At 46.8% G+C, this 25528-nt stretch overlaps 1 protein-coding gene and 1 non-coding gene across 2 annotated transcripts in view; both read left to right on the forward strand.

Annotated features, from left to right (window-relative positions):
• LOC119961535 (gastrula zinc finger protein XlCGF26.1-like) overlaps positions 1-25528 on the forward strand; it is a 44661-nt gene that overhangs the window by 13921 nt on the left and 5212 nt on the right. The gene's annotated exons all lie outside the window — the stretch shown is intronic.
• On the forward strand, positions 8469-8558 carry trnap-cgg. The gene is given in 2 exon segments: positions 8469-8504; positions 8523-8558. It is a non-coding gene; the product is annotated as a tRNA-Pro (tRNA).

Here is a 25528-nt window from a genome sequence, read left to right on the forward strand (position 1 = left end):
AGAGGGATGGAGTTGGTATGTCAGGAATGGAGGTTAGAGTAGGGACCGAACACACTGGATTCAGTCTGCTCCATAATTGATTTAAGCCCTCACTTCCACCCTATCCGCGTAACCAAATAACCCCTGCTAAACGTTTTGGACACTAAGTCAGCAGGAAGAGAAGCAGAAACCAGAATAGGCCCTGACACAGATATTCGGTGTAACTTAGTTCGAGAGGGAGAGGAAGAATGAAGGAAACCCTGGAAGATTTGGAGAAACTACCTTTGCGATTGCTCATCAAATCTCCACACAGTTCTGGACACAAGGTTCACACCTGTTATTCTGTCTGCTCTGTCAGGGTGATTTAGATTAATATCTATTACAACTCATGAATTAAGTGACTTATAAAACGTATTCTCACCTCTAATTATATAAATTTGGTAAAAGGAGACAGAAATAATGATCTAATACTTTATTTGGATTTCAGCCCCAGGGAGGAGGGAGAGTGTGTGGGACGGGGATTCATAGCTTTGGGGAAAGAAGAGAGAGTAAAATATTCCGCAGAAACTGGAATTATCTGTTCTGAATTTCTATCCTGTACTGATAGTGTGGCCTTTGTAAACTCCTTTTCCAGGGCATTAGGAGAGCATTTTCAGACAGGAAACACAAACCAACATCAAGATCCGACCATGTCACTCGGTTGGTCAGGACCTGAATATCCTCAGAGTATGAATGTGGAATGAAAAATGTTTGTTCTGATTGTGGGAAAACATTTCAAACATCAGTGTGACTGGAAAAGCACCGAGACCCACACAACACACACCCGAGTGAGAGTGTTCCAGTGAACTGACTGTGGAAACATTAGTGTGACTGCAAAAGCACTGAGACCCACACAACACACACCCGAGTGAGAGTGTTCCAGTGAACTGACTGTGGAAAGAGCTTCAACGCGTTACAGCCTGAAAAAATATCACACCATTCACTGCGGGGAGAAGCTACACATGTGTTCTGGTTGAGGACGAAGCTGCACTTGATTGTCTAAAGAAAGGCACAAAGACACTGACTCCATGAAGATACTGTGGAAACGGGGAGATTGTGGAAGTTGTATCTTCAGCAGTTTAGTGAGAATCGGGTCAAAGGAGCAAAGGGTAAGTCTCACAGATAAGATGAGCTCTGAGAGTGCATGATGGGAGATAACAGAAAAAGAGGGGAAAGTTGTGAGTTCAGAACTTGGTTGAGTGGAGGAGCAGCAGAATCAGCTGATCGGATTGTTTCAATGGGTGGGATTTTCCAGCCCTTCCTGCTGGCTGGATCTTCCAGTCCTGCCAGAGGCCACCCCCTCACGGCAGTTCCCACACGGTGGGACGGGTGAACCACACAATATACCATAGACTTTGACATGACCGGAATATCCTGCCGGCAGCCAATGGCGGGTTTCCTCCCCCACCGGAAAGCAAGTCGTGGGAGAACCGGAAAGCCCCGCCCAATCTGAGTGACAAAGAAGCTCCGTGAGCTCCTCACATTTGTTGGCGGTGAGGATGGAGGAGACAGGGGAGAGGGAGAACTTAGGTTAGAGATATTAAAAAGACTCAACACACTGTATTTAACACAAGGCTGATTTTATTAGCATTGTACGCAGAATATTAACCCCTAAAACTGGGCTGGTGTTTATTAACATCAGCAGGAACAGACACCAATGACTCATCTTCAGTCCTTCACATGATTCAAAAATAAAAAAATTTAGAGTAGCCAATTCTTTTTTTCCAAATTAAGGGGCAATTTAGCATGGCCAATCCACCTACACTGCACATTTTTTGGGTTGTGGGGGTGAGACCCACGCAGACATGGGAAAAATGTACAAACTCCACACGGACAGTGACCTGGGGCGGGGATCGAACCTGGGTCCTCGCTGCCTGGGTTCACGCTGTGAACATGTTGATGGGTCATCAGTTCTCCAGAGCTTTTAAAGCACTTCCCGCAGTCCAGGCATTTAAATGGTCTCTCGTCAGAGTGAACCCGTTGATGGGATGTCAGTTCCGCAGAACTTTTAAAGCACTTCCCACAGTTCAGGCATTTAAAAGTTCTCTCCTCAGTGTGAACTCACTGGTGTTTCAGCAGGTGGGATGACTGAGTGAATCCTTTCCCACACAGAGAGCAGGTAAATGGTTTCTCCCCAGTGTGAACTCGCTGATGTGCCATCAAGTGGGATGACCGAGTGAATCTCTTCCCACATACAGAGCAAGTGAACAGCCTCTCCCCAGTGTGACCACTTCGGGGTCCTAACAGATTGGATAACAGTGAATCTTCTCCCACACTCAGTAAAAGAGAGCGGCCTCTTCCCCTTGTGAACTCTCTGATGTCTCAGCAGGCTGGATGACTGAGTAAACCCCTTCCCACACTGACGGGAGGTGAACAGTCTCTCCCCAGTGTGACTGCGTAGATGGATCTCCAGGTCAGATGGGGAACTAAATGTCCGAAATGGCCTCTCTCTGTGATGCAATCATTCTATCATTGCACTGGAGGAAAGGGTCTGATCTCTGGCACCAACACCTAACCCCAGACAGACCGTTTCTTAATTGGCCCATCTCTGTTTCTTGATTTAGTTTTGTATGAAACTCGTGAAAAAATACTGCAGTTGCTGGAAATTCACCCGAGGAAGGAGCGGTGCTCCGAAAGCTTGCGATCCAAAACAAACCTGTTGGACATTAACTTCGTGTTGTTAGACTTCCTACTGTGCTAAAAATGTGAAATAAGAGAAAATGCTGAAGGAACACCGCAGGTTGGCAGTATCCTTGGAGAGAGAAACAGAGTTAATGTTTAAGGGTGTGCAGAATTAAGTGGAATAGAAATGGTACTGAATTTGTTGGTCAATATAAGCTCAGAATTGGAAGGGAAATGATATCTAGCTGCAAAAAATGTAATTCCTGACCATGGGAACGTCAAACTGGTAAATCAGCAGCACATCGCCAAGGGATGGGCAGCAGTGGAAACCACATTTAGAAACAGTTGGCAGAACCTCTCGGGGTATTACTGGGCGGCCAACGTGTCGATGGTGCGTAAGTGGGTGATGGAGGGGGAGGGGGCAGCATGGAAACGGATGGAGAGAGCGTCCTGTGGGGATACAAGCCTGGGGGCCCTGGTAACGGCGCCGTGGCCGCTCCCTCCCACGAGGTATACCACGAGTCCGGTGGTGGCGGCTACCCTCAAGATTTGGGGGCAGTGGAGGCGACATAGGGGAGAAGTGGGGGGCTCGATGGAGGCTCCGTTAAGGGGGAACCATAGGTTCGTCCCGGGGAACATGGATGGGGGATTTCGGGGATGGTATAGAGCGGGCATTAGACAGCTGAAGGACCTGTTTATCGACGGAAGGTTTGCGAGCCTGGGGGAGTTGGAAGAGAAATTTGGGCTCCCGCCGGGAAACATGTTTAGATATCTGCAGGTAAAGGCATTTGCTAGACGGCAGGTGGAGGGATTCCCTGCGCTCCCCGCGAAGGGGGTGAGTGACAGGGTGCTCTCGGGGGTCTGGGTCGGGGAGGGGAAGATATCCGATATCTACAAGCTTATGCAGGAGAAGGAAGAGGCGTCAGTAGAGGAGCTGAAAACGAAGTGGGAGGGGGAACTGGGGGAACAGATCGAAGACGGGACATGGGCTGATGCCCTGGAGAGGGTAAATTCTTCCTCCTCGTGTGCGCGGCTTAGCCTCATTCAATTCAAGGTGCTGCATAGGGCCCACATGACTGGGACGAGGATGAATAGGTTCTTTGGGGGTGAAGATAGGTGTGCCAGGTGCTCGGGGAGTCCAGCGAACCATGCCCATATGTTCTGGGCATGCCCGGCATTGGAGGAGTTCTGGAAGGGGGTAGCGAGGACGGTGTCAAGGGTGGTGGGATCCAGGGTCAAGCCAGGATGGGGACTCGCGATCTTTGGGGTTGGGGTAGAGCCGGGAGTGCAGGAGGCGAAAGAGGCCGGTGTGCTGGCCTTTGCGTCCCTAGTAGCCCGGCGAAGGATTTTGCTACAGTGGAAGGACGCGAGGCCCCCAAGCGTGGAGACCTGGATCAATGACATGGCGGGCTTTATTAAGCTTGAGAAGGTTAAATTCGCCCTGAGAGGATCGGTGCAAGGGTTCTTTAAACGGTGGCAACCTTTCCTCGACTTTCTGGCTCAACGATAGGGTACTGGGACAGTAGCAGCAGCAACCCGGGGGGTGGGGGGGGGGGGGTGGGGGGGTGGGGGGGTGGGGGGGGGGGGGGACGTTGATTATGTTAGCTTATTTTATTTAAATTTGATTTATCTAATTTTAATTTATGGTTAAGTTCCCTTGTTTGGGGGGGGGGGGAATGTGATACATGTGATGTTACGGTATGGGGGGAATTGTGGGTGTTATGGGGCTGTTAGTTGCATATTACTGCTTTTTGCTATACTTTTTGTTATATTTTCTGCAAAAAATTCCAATAAAAAAAAAATGAAAAAAAAAAAAAAAAAAAGAAACAGTTGGCAGGAAAAACAGTTAAATACCAAACATTGTTGGAATAAATCCACTGTTCGAGACAGAGGAAGTTAGACAATGGCAGAGTGGTGAATGGGAATCAAATTATCAAATAGGGAGCAGTCATAATGAGCCTAATGTCCTAATTATCATACAATTTACAGTGCAGGAGGCCATTCGGCTCATCAAGTCTGCACCGGCTCTTGGAAAGAGCACCCTACCCAAGGTCCACACCTCCATCCTATCCCCATAACCCAGTAACCCAACCCAACGGACAATTTTGGAGACTAAGGACAATTCATCATGGCCAATCCACCTAACCTGCACATCTTTGGACTGTGGGAGGAAACCGGAGCACCCGGAGGAAACCCACGCACACACGGGGAGGACGTGCAGACTCCGCACAGACAGTGACCCAATCCGGAATCGAACCTGGGACCCTGGAGCTGTGAAGCAATTGTGCTATCCACAATGCTACCGTGCTGCCCAATTGTAATTCTAATCTTACGTTTTTTGTTCACCGGACTGCCATGCATTCGCCCCACCGCACACTGTCCATCCCTAACTCAGGTCTGTTTGGTCGGAGTTGCTGTGTCCAGATTGAGATGAAAATCAACGACTCCGCGATTTTCTCTCCTGGTCACTGGGACCCTGAAGCCCCGCCCCCTCTATCGATAGAAACAAGACAGTGCCGCATGCGCACTGCTCCTGCTGAAACATTATGGTTTTTAAACCTGGGCCTATTCTCAGGTAAAAAGCCTTCGAGCTACAAACCCCGGACTTGCGGGTGATATTTGGGCTTGGGGCCTACCCCGGGTGTTTATGAAGCCTCCGCTCCCTCCCCACCCTCACCTCCCGGCTCCATTCCTCCCTCCGCCCCGCCCGCTCTCTCCCATTAACAAAAACCTCCCGCACTCACCCACCTCTGGGCAAGGTGACACTGCGCATGATCCGGAGAGTACAGCACTGCGCCTGCGTACTGACCTCCCGCAGAGTGAATAGGGCACATTCACACCTACAGGGGATGCTGGGTAACAACAGCACTATTGAACCATCCAAACAGAAGAAAAATTATTTCTTGCGCAACTGAAATTAATTAATAAATTCAACAGACAAACTATTGTGAATATCTGCGCAAATTAAGGGGTCATTCCTGGTGTGATCGAGTAGATGATTGATGTAGTATCCTCAATGTTACAGGCAGTGGAGAAGATGGGCACTTCCTGGCTCAACACCTTCAGAGAAAACCAGTCCCCCCCCCCCCCCCCCCCGTTAGACACTGTTCAATGGGAGATAAATAATGTTACAAATATTTCTGAAAGTGGCTGACTGGTCGATTGGAAAGACTCAATCACTGTGGTGCAACTGGTCACCTATTCAGAGAAAGGTGGTTACTCCGATACCATCCGGACAAAGCTCTCGCTAATTTTGTCCCTAGTCTGTATCCATTGTCACAGTCCCAGGTTATCAATGGGTACTTAAACTAAAACGTTGAAAACCAATGACATCCGGTGAGTTCCCACACCTGAAATGAAATGAAAATGAAAATCGCTTATTGTCACGAGTCGGCTTCAAATGAAGTTACTGTGAAAAGCCCCTAGTCGCCACATTCCGGCGCATGTTCGGGGAGGCTGTTACGGGAATACTGATTGAATATTCCCTTAAAATATAACATCAAATTGGCAGACCATGTATCTAAATCCAACTCACTAGAAGGCTATGAAGTTATTGGATTCCAATAAACTCATCAATGATTCGCTCATTCACAGCTCCACAGTGAGAAGGACCCAGATAAGCAGAAACAGAATAGAAATTGGACACATTGTAGTGAGATAGTTCACACAGTTGTGAAATGTTGAATGGCTGTGAATCTGGTCTGACATTCTGTGATGCTGATGTTAGATCAGTTTCTCTGCCACTTGACTGTGTTTTCCAGCTGAATTGGGCTTCCACAAAGATGTGAAGCACAAAGAGACTGCAAAGTTTGACACTGTGGTCAAGTTAGCAACATTGGGCAGATATTTTTCCCCCATTGACAACCTGGAGCGGTGTGATGATGAATGCTGGTGGGGGAAAACAAACATGTATTCATCCCTGTCACGGAGGTGAAAATTAGCTTCGATTTCCTGTGCACAAATGCCGCTGGATTTTTACGGCATATTCGGCCTTTGACGCAGAATTCTATTCGGTTTTGGATTTCAATTAAAGCATCCTTTGATTCAATTTGATCCCAGGAAGTGGCTTATTGGTTTAGGGATATGATTCCCGCTTCGTGTTTTTCAGTCTTGAAGCTTGCGAGAGGTCCCGGGTTCAAATCCCGCAGGAGCCTTTTCGTGTTATTTTTCTCTTGCCCAAGGCACAGAGGGCGGGAATAGTTCACAGAAACAGAGAGAATATGAGCAATAGGCGGCCATTTGGCCTATCGAGCATGTTCCACTATTAATTATGATCCTGGTTGATCATCCAATCAATAGCCTGACCTCGGCTTCCCCTCGTACCCTTTTACCCCATCACCCTCAGTGCTGTATTTGACTGCTTCTTGAAAACATAAAAGGTTTTGGCCTGAACGACTTTCTGTGGAGGCTAATTCCTCAGGCCAGCTCCTCTAGCACAATGGTTAGCACTGTGGCGTCACATTTCCAGGGTCCCTGGTTGTGGGTCCCTGGTTTGGGTCACTATTTGTGCGCAGTCTGCATGTTCTCCCTCTGTCTGCATGGGTTTTCTCCGGGTCCTCTGGTTTCCTCTCACAAGTCGAGAAAGACGTGTTGTTCGGTGAACTGGACATTATGAATTCTCCCTCTGTTTACCCCAACAGACGCTCGAATGTGGTGACGAAGGGATTTTCACAGTAACTTCATGGCAGTGTTAATGAAAGACTTCTTGTGACAACAATCAAGATTATTATTATTATCTCTGGGTGAATAATACTACCCTGAGGAACTCCTGCAGTGATGTCCTGGAGTTAAGATGATTGATCTCCAACAACCAATTTCAATCCTGCCTGAGGCAGCAAGAGGACTGACAGAGCTGGAAAACGTCACTTTCATTCCCATATGACCGGAGTTTACTCCTATACCCAGAGTTACAATTAGCAGAGTGCGAGGCGTTTCCTGCACTTTGACATTCCACTGAATAGGGAATGAAAGGCTCAGGAAAGTCAGACAACACTGAACCGAATTGTTCGGGAGAGAGTGTCAAAGTGCAGGAGTCCTAAGTGAGTTTATATTGGAGTGGAAATTTGATCAGAAAGATAGAGTCTGAGCAGAAGTTTGTTGGGGTGGAATTGATCAAATATCCAAAGTGGAGAATTGAACTGACTGGAGAGCTGGATCTTAACGCTGACCTCCCGGACCTCGGCCTCCTGAAATGTTCCAAAGAAGCTCAACAAACACTCGAGGAACAGCAGCGCATCTTTCCACTGGGCTCAATACAGCTTTCACACTCAGTGTGTGTTCAGTAGTTTCACACTGTAAATGCTGCACCCATTTTGTGTGTCCTTACATCGCAGATTTGGGTTTGAATCTTGTTTCCACTTGTTCTTTGTGTCCGGGCGGTAGTTGTTGATCAATCGGCCATCGATAGCTCCTCCAGACATATCTTTTGTTTCTTTGTTACTTCCATTGCTCTGACAGAGAGCTAGTACAGACACAGCGGCCCGAACGGCCTCATTCTGTGGTGTAATCATTCTCTGATTTGATGTTAACTTTATTCTGAGGCCGAGAACCACAAAGTCTTTACTCAGTTAATCTCCTGACATGCCCCCTATCAGAGCCCTTTCCTGTTGTTCTGTTTCCTCCCTCCAGGATTTCACTTGCGTCTAATTTTCTACATTTCTAACCTTCCCCGGTTTGAATGGAAGATCAAGGAGGTGAAAGATGAGCTTTGTTTCCCTGTCCACAAATGCTGCCTGACTGCCTGAGTTTACCCGGCATTTTCCGCAGACATCTGATTGGCTGTGGATGGCAATGAAAGTATCTTTTGGTTCAATCACCTCCTTCTTACCGGCTCGTTGGTCTAGGGGTAAGATTCTCGCTTCGGGGTTTGTGCCGCAGGAAAGTGTGAGAGGTCCCGGGTTCAAATCCCGGACGAGCCCTTTGATGTTGTTTCTTATTGGCCAGCAGCACGTTTTGTTCATTTCTTTCCGGTGCAGACAGCGGGATCGGTTCACGTTGGGTTTGCTTTGAGAAGCTGAGCTCACACTGCAGAGTATCAATACGTTTCCGAGAAAATCGAGACATTTTCAAAAAGCTTGACTATGTGAGTGGACATTCACTTATCTCTATTCACTAATCCAGGTGACCCCATGATGGTGGATTCAGGCAGCTGTGTGTCTGTTTCATTTGATTCATTCGAGGATGTGAACATCACTGGGGAGGCCAGGATTTATTGCCCAGAACTCTTTGCCCGTGAGAAGGTGATAGCGAGCTGTCTTCCTGAACCGCTGCAGTCCATTGGTGTAGGTACACCGACAGTGCTGTTAGGGAGGGAGCTCCAGGATTATGTCCCAGTGACAGTGAAGGCACAACCGATATATTTCCAAGTAATAATAATCTTAATTATTGTCACAAGTAGTCTTACATTAACAATGCAATGAAGTTACTGTGAAAATGGTCAGGATAGGGAGTGGCTGGGAAGGAACCTTTCAGGGTGTCGGGGTCTTGGGTTTGGAAGGTGCTGTCTAAGATGCTTTTGGTGAGTTCCTGCACCCATCCAGGCAAGTGGAGAGTATTCCATCACACTCCTGACTTGTGAGTGTAGATGGTGGGCAGGCTTTGTGGGGTTAGGAGGTGAGTTACTCGCTGCACGATTCCCAGCCTCTGACCTGCATTTGGCGCCATTGAACGAACTGTTGATATTTGTGCCGAGTCAAAATAGGAGCATCTGTGTTTCTGCTCAGTGTGCCGGCAATTTCCAGCTAATCCTGAATGTATTTTGAGGTACATGTCAGAGCGAATGACACATGCTTGAAAGTTATTATATTCAGGTAATATTGGACAGTGGATTCACTGGGGGAGTGGCTGGTGGGGGAATAGTGTAACTGGCTCTGGACCAGGTAATATTGGACAGTGGATTCACTGGGGGAGTGGCTGGTGGGTGAATAGTGTAACTGGCTCTGGACCAGGTAATATTGGACAGTGGATTCACTGGGGGTGTGGCTGGTGGGTGAATAGTGTAACTGGCTCTGGACCAGGTAATATTGGACAGTGGATTCACTGGGGGAGTGGCTGGTGGGTGAATAGTGTAACTGGCTCTGGAGGTAATATTGGACAGTGGATTCACTGGGGGAGTGGCTGGTGGGTGAATAGTGTAACTGGCTCTGGACCAGGTAATATTGGACAGTGGATTCACTGGGGGAGTGGCTGGTGAGTGAATAGTGTAACTGGCTCTGGACCAGGTAATATTGGACAGTGGATTCACTGGGGGAGTGGCTGGTGGGTGAATAGTGTAACTGGCTCTGGACCAGGTAATATTGGACAGTGGATTCACTGGGGGAGTGGCTGGTGGGTGAATAGTGTAACTGGCTCTGGACCAGTAAAGCAGAGAACCAGGCTGAAGCTCTGGGGACCGGGGTTCCACACGGCAGATTCACTCAGCAACTCAATTCAAGGGCAATTCCGGATGGGTGTAAATTAATAATGAAAATGACAATCATGTAACTTTTCCACACACGGAAACCAATGGGGTTTGGCAATGTTTCTATGCGGGTTTAAACCGAGAGCCTTTATGTGTGTAAAGCAAACATGATAATCGCTACACTACAGAAACAGGGAACAGAGCTTAATGCACTGACCGAGAATAGTAAACTGTGCATCCTTGTTGCACTGAAGAACCTTCTATTGTCAGAGTGCTATCCAACTGAAAACTTAGACAATTGGCGGAGAAATCGATCTGATATTAGAATCATAAAATGACAGCACATTAGAAAACCATTCAGAATTAACATGTGTGAACTCTGACTGCGATTCCTGCCATTCTCCATCACAGAATATTTTGCAGGGTATCATTTGAAATTTTGCGGGTGTATGGTAATGCATTCGCTTAACTATTGAACAACAAATAGCAAGGATACAACTCATCTGCAAATTAGACGAGAAAGGTCAATAATGTTTCGAATAAGGGACATTCCCCTCACCATTGCCTCCCCCTCCCCCCAGTTGAACAATCTGCTCCCTGTTCCTCCTGACCTTTGGCTCCCTGCTTACCTTTGTTCTGCCATTAACACATTCTCATCTCTTAATGCACTATCAGCACCTTTCTTAGCCTTGATCACCGCCTTTTGCATTCCCTTTGTCTTTCCTTCCAAGGCATCTTAGTCATCCTCCACCTATCGCTGGCCCCCTATCCAGCCCCAATGTTCCCCTCCCCCTCCCCACAGTATCAATCTGACCCGATTTCCAGTTCTCCAGCTTTGACAGAGTTACCCAAACTCGGAACGGCAGCTGCCATCTCTCTCCACAGAGGCTGTCAGCCCTGCTGAGAGGGTCCAGTATTTGTGTTTCTGATTCAGATTCCAGCATCCACAGTAAGTTGCTTTTATTGTACATTTAAACATGTTTGAAATGGTGATTAAATTTGTTCATCTGCATCTGTAAACCGATTAAATTCTGTTGTGCATGAACAAACTGCTAATATGTGAACTGTGTTAAAATGGGAACATCTTTTTTCTTCTCATTGCGTCCTGAACATTCCGCTAATATTCAGTTTCAAAATTAGTTTGTGCAAACTTTCCTCACACTAAATAAGACAGATGTCCCACTTTATAAAAATAAATTTAGGAATACCGAATTACTTTTTTCCAATTAAGGGACCAAATTAGCGTGGCCACTCCATCTAATCTGCACATCTTTGGGTAGTGGGGGCGACACCCACGCAGACACAGGGAGAATGTGCAAACTCCACACGGACAGTGACCCAGAGCCAGGATCAAACCCCAGCAAATGTCTCAATTTAAGATTCAGAACTTAGTCTGCAATTCAAAATGTAAAAGCATTTGTTCAGCAATACTTTCTGTTCAATCATGTACTGCTCCATTAATCAGGGCAGCATGTCGCGTAGTGGTTAATTTCATAGAATTTACAGGAGGCCATTCGGCCCATCGAGTCTGCACCAGCTCTTGGAAAGAGCACCCTACAGAAGCCCATACCTCCACCCTATCCCCATAACCCAGTAAACCCACCTAACACAATTTGGACCCTGAGGGCAATTTATCATGGCCAATTCACCTAACCTGCACATCTTTGGACTGTGGGAGGAAACCGGAGCACCCGGAGGAAACCCACACACACGGGGAGAAAGTGCAGACTCCACACAGACAGTGACCCAAGCCGGGATTCGAATCTGGGACCCTGGAGCTGTGAAGCATTTGTGCTAACCACTATGCTACCATGCTGCCCTTAGCACTGTTGCCTCACTGCGTCGAGGTCCCAGGTTCGATCCCGGCTCTGGGTCACTGTCCGTGTGGAGTTTGCACATTCTCCCCGTGTTTGTGTGGGTTTCACCCCCGCAACCCAAAAAATGTTCAGGGCAGGTAGATTGGCCCCTTAATTGGGTACTCTAAATTCATTTCAAAACGTTTCATTACTCCAAACTTAATATCATTCGATATTTATGTCCTGATTTGAAATCTAGATTCTGAAATATACAACAGTGAATTACAAACATGACTGACAAAGAGAATAAATCGAGTCACTGGGTAATATGAATTCCCTTGTGTTCATTGTGAGATTGACCAGTCAGCTTTTAAACACAATCAAATATCTTCACAGGTCAGAGATTTAAGAATGATATGTTAATTATATTTGACCTCTTTGTGTTTCCAAAAGTTGGTTCAGTTAAGTCTCTGGCATTCCCTCTAAGTCAGTTACAGTATCGTTTGTGTCTGTCCTTTTGAGTACACATTACTATAAGACATCCTTCAATCTGGCCCGCTGCATTTGCTGATCCCAATGCCATCTACTCTGCATTAGAGAGACTAAATGCCGACTGTGACCGCTTTGCAAAACACCTTCGCTCCATCGACAAGCTGGTGGTAGACTCTCCTGTCGCTTGCTATTTTAAATCTGTCCTGCTCTCATGTCCACATGTCCGATCTTGGCCTGCTGCAATATTCCCATGTAGCTCAGCACAACGCCGAGGAACAGCCCCTCATCCTCCGATTAGACACGGTACAGCCTTGCGGATTTTACAGTCTGCTCAACAGCTTCAGACTGAAATCCCTCCTCCCCCTTCACCATCTTCCACTGATCTGTTTTCCCTCAACATTGCCCATCCCCCCACCCACAGCTCCTGAGCAATCTGCTCCCTATTCCTACTGTCCTTTGACATGCTGCTTAAATTTGTTCTGCCATTAACACATTCTAATATCTGAATGTGCCACTATTAGTAGCCTTTTTAGCCTTGATCACCGTCATTTGCATTCCCTTTGTCTTTCCATCTAAAACATCTTTGTCAATCTTCACCTATCGCCGGCCCTCTATCCAGCCCAAATGTTCCACTCCCCAGCACCCCCCCCCCCCCCCCCCACCACCACCTTCCTCTCTCCACTCCAACAGTATAAATCTGAATAAAAGCGAATTACTGCGGATGCTGGAATCTGAAATGAAAGAGAAAATGCTGGAAAATCTCAAGAGCTCTGACAGCATCTGTAGGCAGACATGGGCAGCACAGTGGCACAAGTGATTAGCACTGTGGCTTCACAGCGACAGGGTCCCAGGTTCCACTGGGTCACTGCAGAATCTGCACATTCTCCCCGTGTCTGCGTGGGTTTCCTCCAGGTGTTCTAGTTTCCTCCCACAGTCCAAAGATGTGCAGGTTAGGTGGATTGGCCATGATAAATTGCCCGAAGTGACCAAAAAGGTTAGGGGTTATTGGGTTACGGGGATAGGGTGGATGTGAGGGCTAAAGTGGATCGGTGCAGACTCAATGGGCCAAATGGCCTCCTTCTGCACTGTAGGGCTAGAAAAGAGCGAACGTTTAGTGTCCAATGACTCTTTGACATTGACAAAGATAGATTGGACTTCCTACAGATGCTGCCAGACCTGCTGAGATTTCCCAGCATTTTCCCTTTCTCTTCAGTATAAATCTGACCGTATTTCCAGTTCTCCAGCTTTGACAAAGACCCACTTGACTGGAAACGGCAGCTGCCATCTCGCTCCACAGAGGCTGTCAGACCTGCTGAGACTGTCCTGTGTTTTCTGTTTTTGTTTCAGATTGAAGTATCCGCAGTAAATTGCTTTTCTCTTACTGTTAGACATGTCTTTAAGAGAGATAGATAGGTTATTGATCAATAGGGAATCAGAGGTTATGGGGAGAAGGCAGGAGAATGGGGATGGAAAAAATATCAGCCATGATTGAATGGCAGAGCAGACACAAGCCTGTGTTTGTGTGGGTTTCGCAGAGATGTGCAGGGCAGATGCATTGGCCATGCTGAATTGCCCCTGATTTTGAAAAAATGAATTGGGCACTCTGAATATATTTTTAAAAAATAAGACTCCCCCTCTCATCCTTCTAAACTCCAATGAGTATAGACCCAGAATCATCAACCGTTCCTCATACGACAAGCTCTTCATTCCAGGGATCATTCTTGGGAAACTCCTCTGGACCCTTTCCAAGGCCAGCACATCCTTCCTTAGATACGGAGCCCAAAACTGCTCACAACACGCCATATAGGGTCTGACCAGAGCATTATACAGCTTCAGAAGTACATCCCTGGTGTTGTATTCTAGCCCTCTCGACATGAATGCTACCATTGCATGTGCCTTCCTATCTGCTGACTGAACCTGCACGTTAACCTTAAGAGAATCGTGAACAAGGACTCCCAAGTCCATTTGCGCTTCTGATTTCCTAAGCATTTCCACATTTAGAAAATAGTCTATGCCTCCATTCCTCCTTCCAAAGTGCATAACCTCACGCTTTTCCACATTGTATTTCATCTGCCACTTCATTACCCACTCTCCTAGCCTGTCCAAGTCTTTCTGTGCCCCCCCCCCCCCCGCTTCCTCAATACTATCTGTCCCACTACAGATCTTTGTATCATCTGTAAACTTAGCAACAGTGCCTTCAGTTCCTTCTTCCATTTCATTAATGTATATTGTAAAAAAATTGTGGTCCCAGCACAGACCCCTGAGGCACAACACCAGTCACTGGCTGCCATCCTGAAAAATACCTCTTTATGCCCACTCATTGTCTTCTGCCAGTCAGCCAATCCTCTGTCCATGTCAGGATCTTACCCTTAACACCATGGGCTCTTAACTTATTTAACAGTCTCCTGTGCGACATCTTGTCAAAGGCATTTTGGAAATCTAACTTCCTTGTTACCCCCTCAAAGAACTCTTAACAGATTTGTCAGACATGACCTTCCTTTGACAAAGCTGTGTTGACTGAGTCCTACTTTTTTATGCACTTTCAAGTATGCTGCGATCTCATCTTTAATAATGGACTCTAAAATATTACCAATTACCGAATCAGGCTAACCGGCCTATAATTTCCCTTCTTAAACAGCGGTGTTACATTAGCCACTTTCCAGTCCTCTGGGACCCTTCCTGCCTCCAGTGATTCCTGAAAGATCACCACCAATGCCTCCACAATCTCCTCAGCTATCTCTTTTAGGCCCCTGGGGTGTAGTCCATCCGGTCCAGGGTGATTTATCCACCTTCAGATTTCAGTTTACCCAGAACCTTCTCCTTAGTAATGGCCACTGCACTCACCTCTGCCCCCTGATTCTCCCGGAGTTCTGGCATTCCACTGGGGTATTCCACCGTGAAGACTGATGCAAAGTAAGTACAGTATTCAGTTCCTCTGCCATTTCTTTGTGTCCTATTATTACTTTTCCTGCCACATTTCCCAGTGGTCCAATGTCTATTTTTGCCTGTCTTACCTTTTAAATATTGAAAGATATATATATATATATATTTATATATTGAAACATCTCTTCCTATCTTCTTTTATATTACTAGGTAGCTTGCATTCATATTTCATCTTCTCTCCCCTTATTGCTTTTTTATTTGTCCTCTACTCACTTTTAAAGGATTCCCAATCCTCTGGCTTCCCACTAATCCTCGCCACTTTGCATGCTTTTGCTTTTATGCTGTCCTTGACTTTCCTCGTCAACCATGGATGCCTTGTCCTCCCTTTAGCATGTTTTCAATTACTAGGGGGCACAGGTTTAAGGTGCAAGGGACAAGGTTTAGAGGAGATGTACGAGGTAAGTTTTTCACACAGGGGGTAGTGGGTGCCTGGAAGTCGCTGCCGGAGGAGGTGGTGGAAACAGGGACGATAGTGATGTTTAAGGGGCATCTTGACAAATGCATGAATAGGATGGGAATAGAGGGATACGGACCCAGGAAGTGTGGAAGATTTTAGTTTAGACGGGCAGCATGGTCGGCGCAGGCTTGGAGGGCCGAAGGGCCTGTTCCTGTGCTGTACTTTTCTTTATTCTTTGTTCCTCCTTGGGATGAATTTCCATCGTGCCTCAATCAAGTCTGCCTCATTACACATCACACATTACACTGTTCCCTATTAGGCTCTGTTAAAAGCTGCTCCAAGTAAACATCTCTTAGACATTCCACAAATTACTTTTCCTGGGATCCACTACCAACCTGATTTTCCCAGCCCACCTGCAGATTGAGGTCCCCCATGAATTTTGTGATCTTGTCTTTTTTACATGCTTTCTCTATCTCCTGATTTGTTTTCTGTCCCACATCCTGACTGCTGCTCGGAGGCTTGTACATAACTCCCACCAGGGTCTTTTTACCTTTGCGATTCCTCAACTCTACCCACAGAGATTCTCTGCCTTCAGATCCTATATCTCTCCTTGCGGTCAGTTTACTTAATTCCTTACTAACAATGCAACCCCACCCCCTTTGCCCATCTGCCTTTACTTTCGATTGGACACATATCCTTGTACATTTAGATCCTAGCCCTGATCTCCTTGCAGCCACGTCACTGTCGCGTGGGTCTTCGCCCATAATCCAAAGGTGTACAGAGTAGGTGGATTGGCCACGCTAAATTGTCCCTTAATTGGAAAATAAAGAATTGGGCACTTTAATGCTTTTTTTAAATGACAAAGAGGATAATAGTGCAAGGCAAAACTGGGTGACAATGAGACAAGTAGGTAAACTAATAGGACAAGAGAAGAAATAAAAGACAGGTCCAGGTGAGATATAGATGGCAACAGCAGAACCATTACCAGCACCAACTGTCTAAAAATATCGGAGTGATGATTGTAATCTGAAATTGAACTGTTGTGTCTGGAAGGTCCAGAATTGCCTGATCAGTTCCTTGAGTTTCCTTTGAGCTTTATTGGAATGGTGCAGGAGGCCGAGGACAGAGTGGAAGTTGGGCAAGGAATTTAAACCTAAATAATCAGAAGCTCCGGATCACACTTGATAACTGAATGGTGATGTTCCACAGTGACCCAATCCAGATTTAATCTCCTCAGTGTAGGGGAGACCAAATTGTGAGCACAATACTGAGTAGCACCTGGAAAGTGTGTTTGGAATCCAAGAATATGGGAATGAAGGAGATGAAAAGTTGGTTGTTGCATCTGTTGTGTCTGCATGGAAAGATTTACAGTGATGTTCATAGTAACACAAGTAATGGAAGTGGGTGGAGACGATATGGCTCATCGAGCCTCAGCATTTCTTGCTGGGTATAACCTGGCCATTCAGGCATCATTCTGGTACACTTTCCTGCTTCTTCTCCAGTCTTTTTGATCCATCTTATAATATGGAGTCATTAGCTCAACAATCCAATGAAGTAAACTTTAGTCTGGCCTCGTGTCACCGAGCTGAAATCTAGTCTTTCTCTGACGCATTCTTTTTTTTTTTTAAATTTAGATTACCCAATTATTTTTTCTAATTAAGGGGCAATTTAGCGTGGCCAATCTACCTACTCTGCACATTTTTGGGTTGTGGGGGCGAAACCCACGCAGACACGGGGAGAATGTGCAAACTCCACACGGACAGTGACCCAGAGCCGGGATCGAACCTGGGCCCTCAGCGCTGTGAGGCAGTTGTGCCAACCACTAGGCCACCGTGCTGCCCCTGCTCTGACACATTCTTAATGTCTACACTGAGAGGTTAAGAGTGAAAAAGTCAACTGTTTTGCAGTAATATGTGCAGATGCCGGCGTTGGACTGGGGTGAGCACAGTAAGAAGTCTTACAACACCAGGTTAAAGTCCAACAGATTTGTTTCAAATCACTAGCTTTCAGAGCACTGCTCCTTCACCTGAGGAAGGAGCAGTGCTCCGAAATCTAGTGATTTGAAACAAACCTGTTGGACTTTAACCTGGTTTAGCAGTAAGGGGAAGAGGCAAGGTTGTAGATGCTCTACAGTGGTACAGACTCATTGGATCTGCTTCGTCTGTCCCATCTTATATTCAGCTAATGGGTAAACGATAAAAGTGCTGCAATTTCCAAGCATTTGTGGGCAACTTTGAGTTTGCTGCTCAGATTAGGTAAAGTCTCCACATCCTAAAATGGATCTAGAAGGACTGGAGAAGATGCAGGCAAATATATTTAAATTATGCCTGAACTGGCAGGTTATACCCAGCAAGAAAGATTGGACAGGGTGTAAACCTTTTCTCTGGAAAAGGGAATGAAGGATGACCTGATCCTGTAAGGTTATGAAAAGGTTTGATATGATAGACAAGTGGAAGATGTTTCCACTGGATGAGAATAAATATGAGTTAGTCATTAGTTAATCTAATGTGCAGTTCAGAGGGAGATCACTCACACACTTCACATGTGCAAAGGGATTTCCTCAGTTTCCCCACTGGTTAACGCTCCAACTTTAAAAGCTCAGACTATTTGATCCAATTTCAGCACATTGTTATTGGCGAGGGGCAATTTAACTGTTGGGTCTATGAGGACAAAAATCGCTCTTTCACCCAAACCTGTTGGGACCCCAATGAGTTCACATCTCACTGTAGTCACTGTTGCCAATCACTCCCAGGACAGAACTGTGATGGAAGGCCCATACTATTTAGGTGCTGTATTAATTGATTTAATACATTTGTTACCTTGGCCCGATGTTACCAGTCGTAATCGGTTCGCAAAGCATAATTTATATCATATGTATTACCCAACATGCACTGCAGTTGAGAATGTGCTCCACATTACAGAAGCTCCTCGTACAGTCCGTCTGTAGCTGGAGCATGTGCAGTTCAGGTTGTCGCTGACGGTGCGAGGAGCGGGAAAGAAACAATCGAGCGACTTTCAGGATTGGAGCCGGTGGGTGGCCGGGGAGCAATAGAAGCTGCGGAGTGAGCCGGGAGGCTTCATAAATACCCCGTGGAGGCTTCAACTCCCGAGCACAATGTTAATGGTCCCGTCTTAAACAGCTTCCCAATTGGCCGAGGAAGGCAGTGTGTCACAAGGATGGATGTGTTGACTGATTAATGGCTGGAGGATGGGGGCAGGTCATGTGATCAAACCTCCAGGAATACATTTAATCAAAGTTGGCGAGGAGAAAATGTGAATTTCTATCCAAAACTGACAGTGAGGTTTCTGTAAATTTACAGGATACTGGAAGTGGAGGTTTAACAGGCGGGAAACGCAAACCAAACGTCACATCGCAATCTGACAGAATCACTCGATTCATCAGAACCTGAATTTCAGCAGCATCTGAGTGTGGAAGGTAAAAGGTTTGTCTGTTCTGTCTGTGAGGGAAGATTTCAGGTCTCAGTGTGACTGGAAAAGCCCCGAGATTCACAAACCCTGGTTAGACCAAACCTGGAGAACTGTGTTCAGTTCTGGGCAACAAACCTGAGGAAGGATAGAATGGCCTTGCAGGGAGTGTAGCACAGATTTACCTGAGGATATCTGAACCCCCCCCGGGGTTAAAATACAAGGTGAGGTCACACAATTGAGTCCATGCCAGCTCTCTAATTAGTACAGTAGCACAATCGTTAGCACTTTTGCTTCTCAATGCCAGAGATGAAGATTCAATTCCTGGCTTGGGTCACTGTCTGCGTGGAGTCTGCACGTTCTCCCCGTGTCTGTGTGGGTTTCCTCCGGGTGCTCCGATTTCCTCCCACAAGTCCTGAAATACGTGCTTGTTATGACATTCTGAATTCTCCCTCCGTGTACCCGAACAGGCGACGGAGTGTGGCAACCAGGGGGAGTTTCACAGGAACTTCATTGCAGTCTTAATGTAAACCTACTTGTGACACTGGTAAAGAGTATTATTATTACCTGGAGCAATCCAGTAAGTCTCATTCTCCTATGTCTGTAACCTCAGCTTTATTTCTCTCAGGTTTCTGTCCAATTTTTTAAAAAATCATTCATTGTGTCTATTTCCAAACTCCATAATTGGCAGCAAGTTTCAGGTCATTGCCACTCGCTGTGTAAAAACATTCTCCCTCATACCTCCTGTAACATTTACATGCATAGATTTGTGGGCAGCACGGTAGCATTGCGGATAGCACAATTGCTTCACAGCTCTAGGGTCCCATGTTCGATTCTGGCTTGGGTCACTGTCTGTGCGGAGTCTACCTACCCTGTACATCTTTGGGTTTGTGCGGGTGAGACCCACGCAAACACGGAGAATGCACAAACTCTACACGGACAGTGACCCGGGGCTAGGATCGAGCCCGGGTCCTCGGTGATGTGAGGCAGAAGTGCTAACCACTGTTCCACCATGTCAACCACATTTTATAGGTTTCTAAGAGATTCTGAACTCCAGTGAATACAATCCTGACCAATTCAATCTCTCACGTCAGACCCTCCCATCTCAGGAATCAGTCTGGCAAAACTTTGCTGCATTTCCTCTTTAGCGAGATCACCTTTCCTCAGATAAGGAGACTAATACGGCACACAATATTCCAGCTGTGGCCTCACCAAGGCCCTGTATAATGGCAGCTCATCCCTGCTCATTGACTCAAATCCTCTAGCTATGAAGGTCAACACACCATTTGCCTTCTTTACCGCCTGCTGAACCTGCATGCTTATATACAAACTAGGAGTCGGCCCCTCGAGCCTGCTCCTACACACAAACTAGGAGTCGGCCCCTCGAGTCTGCTCCTTACACACAAACTAGGAGTCGGCCCCTCGAGTCTGCTCCTCACATACAAACTAGGAGTCGGCCCCTCGAGCCTGCTCCTTACATACAGACTAGGAGTCGGCCCCTCGAGCCTCCTCCTTACACACAAACTAGGAGTCGGCCCCTCGAGCCTGCTCCTGACACACAAACTAGGAGTCGGCCCCTCGAGCCTCCTCCTTACACACAAACTAGGAGTCGGCCCCTCGAGCCTGCTCCTTACACACAAACTAGGAGCCGGCCCCTCGAGCCTGCTCCTTACACACAGACTAGGAGTCGGCCCCTCGAGCCTGCTCCTTACATACAAACTAGGAGTCGGCCCCTCGAGCCTGCTCCTTACACACAGACTAGGAGTCGGCCCCTTGAGCCTGCTCCTTACACACAAACTAGGAGTCGGCCCCTCGAGCCTGCTCCTTACATAAAAATTGGGACTCGGTCCCTGGAGCCTGCTCCTTACACACAAACTAGGAGTCGGCCCCTCGAGCCTGCTCCATCAATCAAAAATTTTAACCTCAACTCCACATTCCTGCCGACCCCGATAATCTTTCACCCTCTTGCTTATCAAGAATCTATCCATCACTGCCTTAAAAATATTCAAAGACGGGGCAGCACGGCGGTGCAGTGGTTAGCACTGCTGCCTCACGGCGCCGAGGTTCAAGGTTCGATCAAGGCTCTGGGTCTCTGTCTGTGTGGAGTTTGCACATTATCCCTGTGGTTGTGTAGGTTTCATCCCCCACAACCCAAAGATATACAGAGTACAATGTTGGTGACGCTAAATTGCCCCTTAATTGTTAAAAATGAATTGGGCACTTTAAATTTTTTTTTTTTAATATTCAAAGGCTCTGCTTCCACTGCATTTTAGAACATAGAACATAGAACGATACAGCGCAGTACAGGCCCTCGATGTTGCACCGACATGGAAAAAAAACTAAAGGCCATCTAACCTACACTATGCCCTTATCATCCATATGCTTATCCAATAAATTTTTTAATGCCCTCAATGTTGGCGAGTTCACTACTGTTGCAGGTAGGGCATTCCACGGCCTCACCACTCTTTGCGTAAAAAACCCACCTCTGACCTCTGTCCTATATCTATTACCCCTCAATTTAAGGCTATGTCCCCTCGTGCTAGCCACCTCCATCCGCGGGAGAAGGCTCTCGCTGTCCACCCTATCTAACCCTCTGATCATTTTGTATGCCTCTATTAAGTCACCTCTTAACCTTCTTCTCTCTAACGAAAACAACCTCAAGTCCATCAGCCTTTCCTCATAAGATTTTCCCTCCATACCAGGCAACATCCTGGTAAATCTCCTCTGCACCCGTTCCAAAGCTTCCACGTCCTTCCTATAATGAGGCGACCAGAACTGTACGCAATACTCCAAATGCGGCCGTACTAGAGTTTTGTACAACTGCAACATGACCTCATGGCTCCGGAACTCAATCCCTCTACCAATAAAGGCCAACACACCATAGGCCTTCTTCACAACCCTATCAACCTGGGTGGCAACTTTCAGGGATCTATGTACATGGACACCGAGATCCCTCTGCTCATCCACACTACCAAGAATTTTACCATTAGCCAAATATTCCGCATTCCTGTTATTCTTTCCAAAGTGAATCACCTCACACTTCTCCACATTAAACTCCATTTGCCACCTCTCAGCCCAGGTCTGCAGCTTATCTATGTCCCTCTGTAACCTGCAACATCCTTCCGCACTGTCTACAACTCCACCGACTTTAGTGTCGTCTGCAAGTTTACTCACCCATCCTTCTGCGCCCTCCTCTAGGTCATTTATAAAAATGACAAACAGCAACGGCCCCAGAACAGATCCTTGTGGTACGCCACTCGTAACTGAACTCCATTCTGAACATTTCCCATCAACTACCACTCTCTGTCTTCTTTCAACTAGCCAATTTCTGATCCACATCTCTAAATCACCCTCAATCCCCAGCCTCCGTATTTTCTGCAATAGCCGACCGTGGGGAACCTTATCAAACGCTTTACTGAAATCCATATACACCACATCAACTGCTCTACCCTCGTCTACCTGTTCAGTCACCTTCTCAAAGAACTCGATAAGGTTTGTGAGGCATGACCTACCCTTCACAAAACCATGCTGACTATCCCTAATCATATTATTCCTATCTAGATGATTATAAATTGTATCTTTTATAATCCTCTCCAAGACCTTACCCACCACAGACGTTAGGCTCACCGGCCTATAGTTACCGGGGTTATCTCTACTCCCCTTCTTGAACAAAGGGACCACATTTGCTATCCTCCAGTCCTCTGGCACTATTCCTGTAGCCAATGATGACCTAAAAATCAAAGCCAAAGGCTCAGCCATCTCTTCCCTGGCTTCCCAGAGAATCCTAGGATAAATTCCATCCGGCCCCGGGGACTTATCTATTTTCACCTTGTCCAGAATTGCCAACACTTCTTCCCTATGCACCTCAATGCCATCTATTCTAATAGCCTGGGTCTCAGCATTCTCCTCCACAATATTATCTTTTTCTTGAGTGAATACTGACGAAAAGTATTCATTTAGTATCTCGCTTATCTCCTCAGCCTCCACACACAACTTCCCACCACTGTCCTTGACTGGCCCTACTCTTACCCTAGTCATTCTTTTATTCCTGACATACCTATAGAAAGCTTTTGGGTTTTCCTTGATCCTACCTGCCAAAGACTTCTCATGTCCCCTCCTTGCTCGTCTCAGCTCTCTCTTTAGATCCTTCCTCGCTTCCTTGTAACTATCAAGCGCCCCAACTGAAACTTCATGCCTCATCTTCACATAGTAAGAAGTCTTACAACACCAGGTTAAAGTCCAACAGGTTTGTTTCAAACACGAGCTTTCGGAGCACGGCTCCTTCTTCAGGTGAATGGAAAGGCTTGTTCCAGAAATGTTTATATAGACACAGTCAGAGATGCCCCGGAATGCGAGCACCTGCAGGCAATCAAATCATCAAAGATGCAGAGAGAGAGGTAACTCCAGGTTAAAGAGGTGTGAATTGTCCCAAGCCAGTTCAGTCGGTAGGCCTCTGCAAGTCCCGGCTTGTTGGTGGGGGCCGAATGTAATGCGACATGAATCCCAGATCATGTCGCATTACATTCGGCCCCCACCAACAAGCCTGGACTTGCAGAGGCCTACCGACTGAACTGGCTTGGGACAATTCACACCTCTTTAACCTGGAGTTACCTCTCTCTCTGCATCTTTGATGATTTGATTGCCTGCAGGTGCTCGCATTCCGGGGCATCTCTGACTGTGTCCTATATAAACATTTCTGGAACAAGCCTTTCCATTCACCTGAAGAAGGAGCCGTGCTCCGAAAGCTCGTGTTTGAAACAAACCTGTTGGACTTTAACCTGGTGTTGTAAGACGTCTTACTGTGCTCACCCCAGTCCAACGCCGGCATCTCCACATCATCTTCACATAGGCATCCTTCTTCCTCTTCACAAGAGATTCCACTTCTTTGGTAAACCACGGTTCCCTCGCTCGACCCCTTCCTCCCTGCCTGACTGGTACGTACTTATCAAGAACATGCAATAGCTGTTCCTTGAACAAGCTCCACATATCCAGTGTGCCCAACCCTTGCAGCCTACTTCTCCAACCAACACATCCTAAGTCATGCCTAATGGCATCATAATTGCCCTTCCCCCAGCTATAACTCTTGCCCTGCGGGGTATACTTATCCCTTTCCATCACTAACGTAAAGGTCACCGAATTGTGGTCACTGTTTCCAAAGTGCTCACCTACCTCCAGATCTAACACCTGGCCTGGTTCATTACCCAAAACCAAATCCAATGTGGCCTCGCCTCTTGTTGGCCTGTACAACATATTGTGTCAGGAAACCCTCCTGCACACATTGTACAAAGAACGACCCATCTAATGTACTCGAACTATATCTTTTCCAGTCAATATTTGGAAAGTTAAAGTCTCCCATAACAACTACCCTGTTACTTTCGCTCTTTTCCAGAATCATCTTCGCCATCCTTTCCTCTACATCCCTAGAACTATTAGGTGGCCTATAGAAAACTCCCAACAGGGTGACCTCTCCTTTCCTGTTTCTAACCTCAGCCCATACTACCTCAGAAGAAGAGTCCCCATCTAGCATCCTTTCCGCCACCGTAATACTGTCCTTGACTAGCAGCGCCACACCTCCCCCTCTTTTGCCCCCTTCTCTGAGCTTACTAAAACACCTAAGGACGGAAGTTCCAAAGTCATAGAATCCCGACAGTGCAGAAGGAGCCCATTCGGCCCATCAGGTCTGCACCAACCCTCTGAAAGAGCACCCCACCCAGGCCCACCCCATCCATTCCCACTCCATCCTCATAACCCCACCCAACACCCACGTCCTTGGAGACGAACGGGCAATTTAGAAAGGCCAATCCACCTAATCTGGCCAATCCACCTAACCTGCACATCTTTGACCTCTGTGATGAATCCGGAGCACCCAGAGGAAACACAGACACAGGGAGAACGTGCAAACTCCACACAGTCACCCAGGGCCGGAATTGAACCTGGATCCTTGGTGCTGTGAGGCAGCAGTGCTAACCACTGTGCCACCTCCTGTCTTACAACCCTCAAGAGAGAAAAATATCTTCATCACCATCTGAAATGGATGACCCCTTATTTTGCAACAGTGACGCCTTGTTCCAGATTCTCCCACAAGAGGAAACATCCTCTCCACATCCACCCTGTCAAGACCCCTCAGCATCTTATATCGTTCAATCCAAGTTTTACCCGAAACTTTAAATCTGTGTCCCGGCTGCTTGTACGATCAGTGAATGGAAACAGAGTTTCTTTGTCCACCCGATGGAAATCTGCCATTATCTTGTGTCCCTGAATCAAATCTTCCCTCAACCTCCTTTGCTGGAACCATTCTGGTAAATCTCCTCTGCACCTTCTCCAAGAGCCTTCACATTCTTACTGAAGAGTGGTGACCAGAGCTTTAGAAAGATTCATAGAATAGAATTGGAGCCTCAGAATTCCTACTGTGCAGAAGGAGGCCATTCAGCCCAT

The sequence above is a fragment of the Scyliorhinus canicula genome, unplaced genomic scaffold, assembly GCF_902713615.1.
Source record: "Scyliorhinus canicula unplaced genomic scaffold, sScyCan1.1, whole genome shotgun sequence".
NCBI classification, from domain to species: domain Eukaryota; kingdom Metazoa; phylum Chordata; class Chondrichthyes; order Carcharhiniformes; family Scyliorhinidae; genus Scyliorhinus; species Scyliorhinus canicula.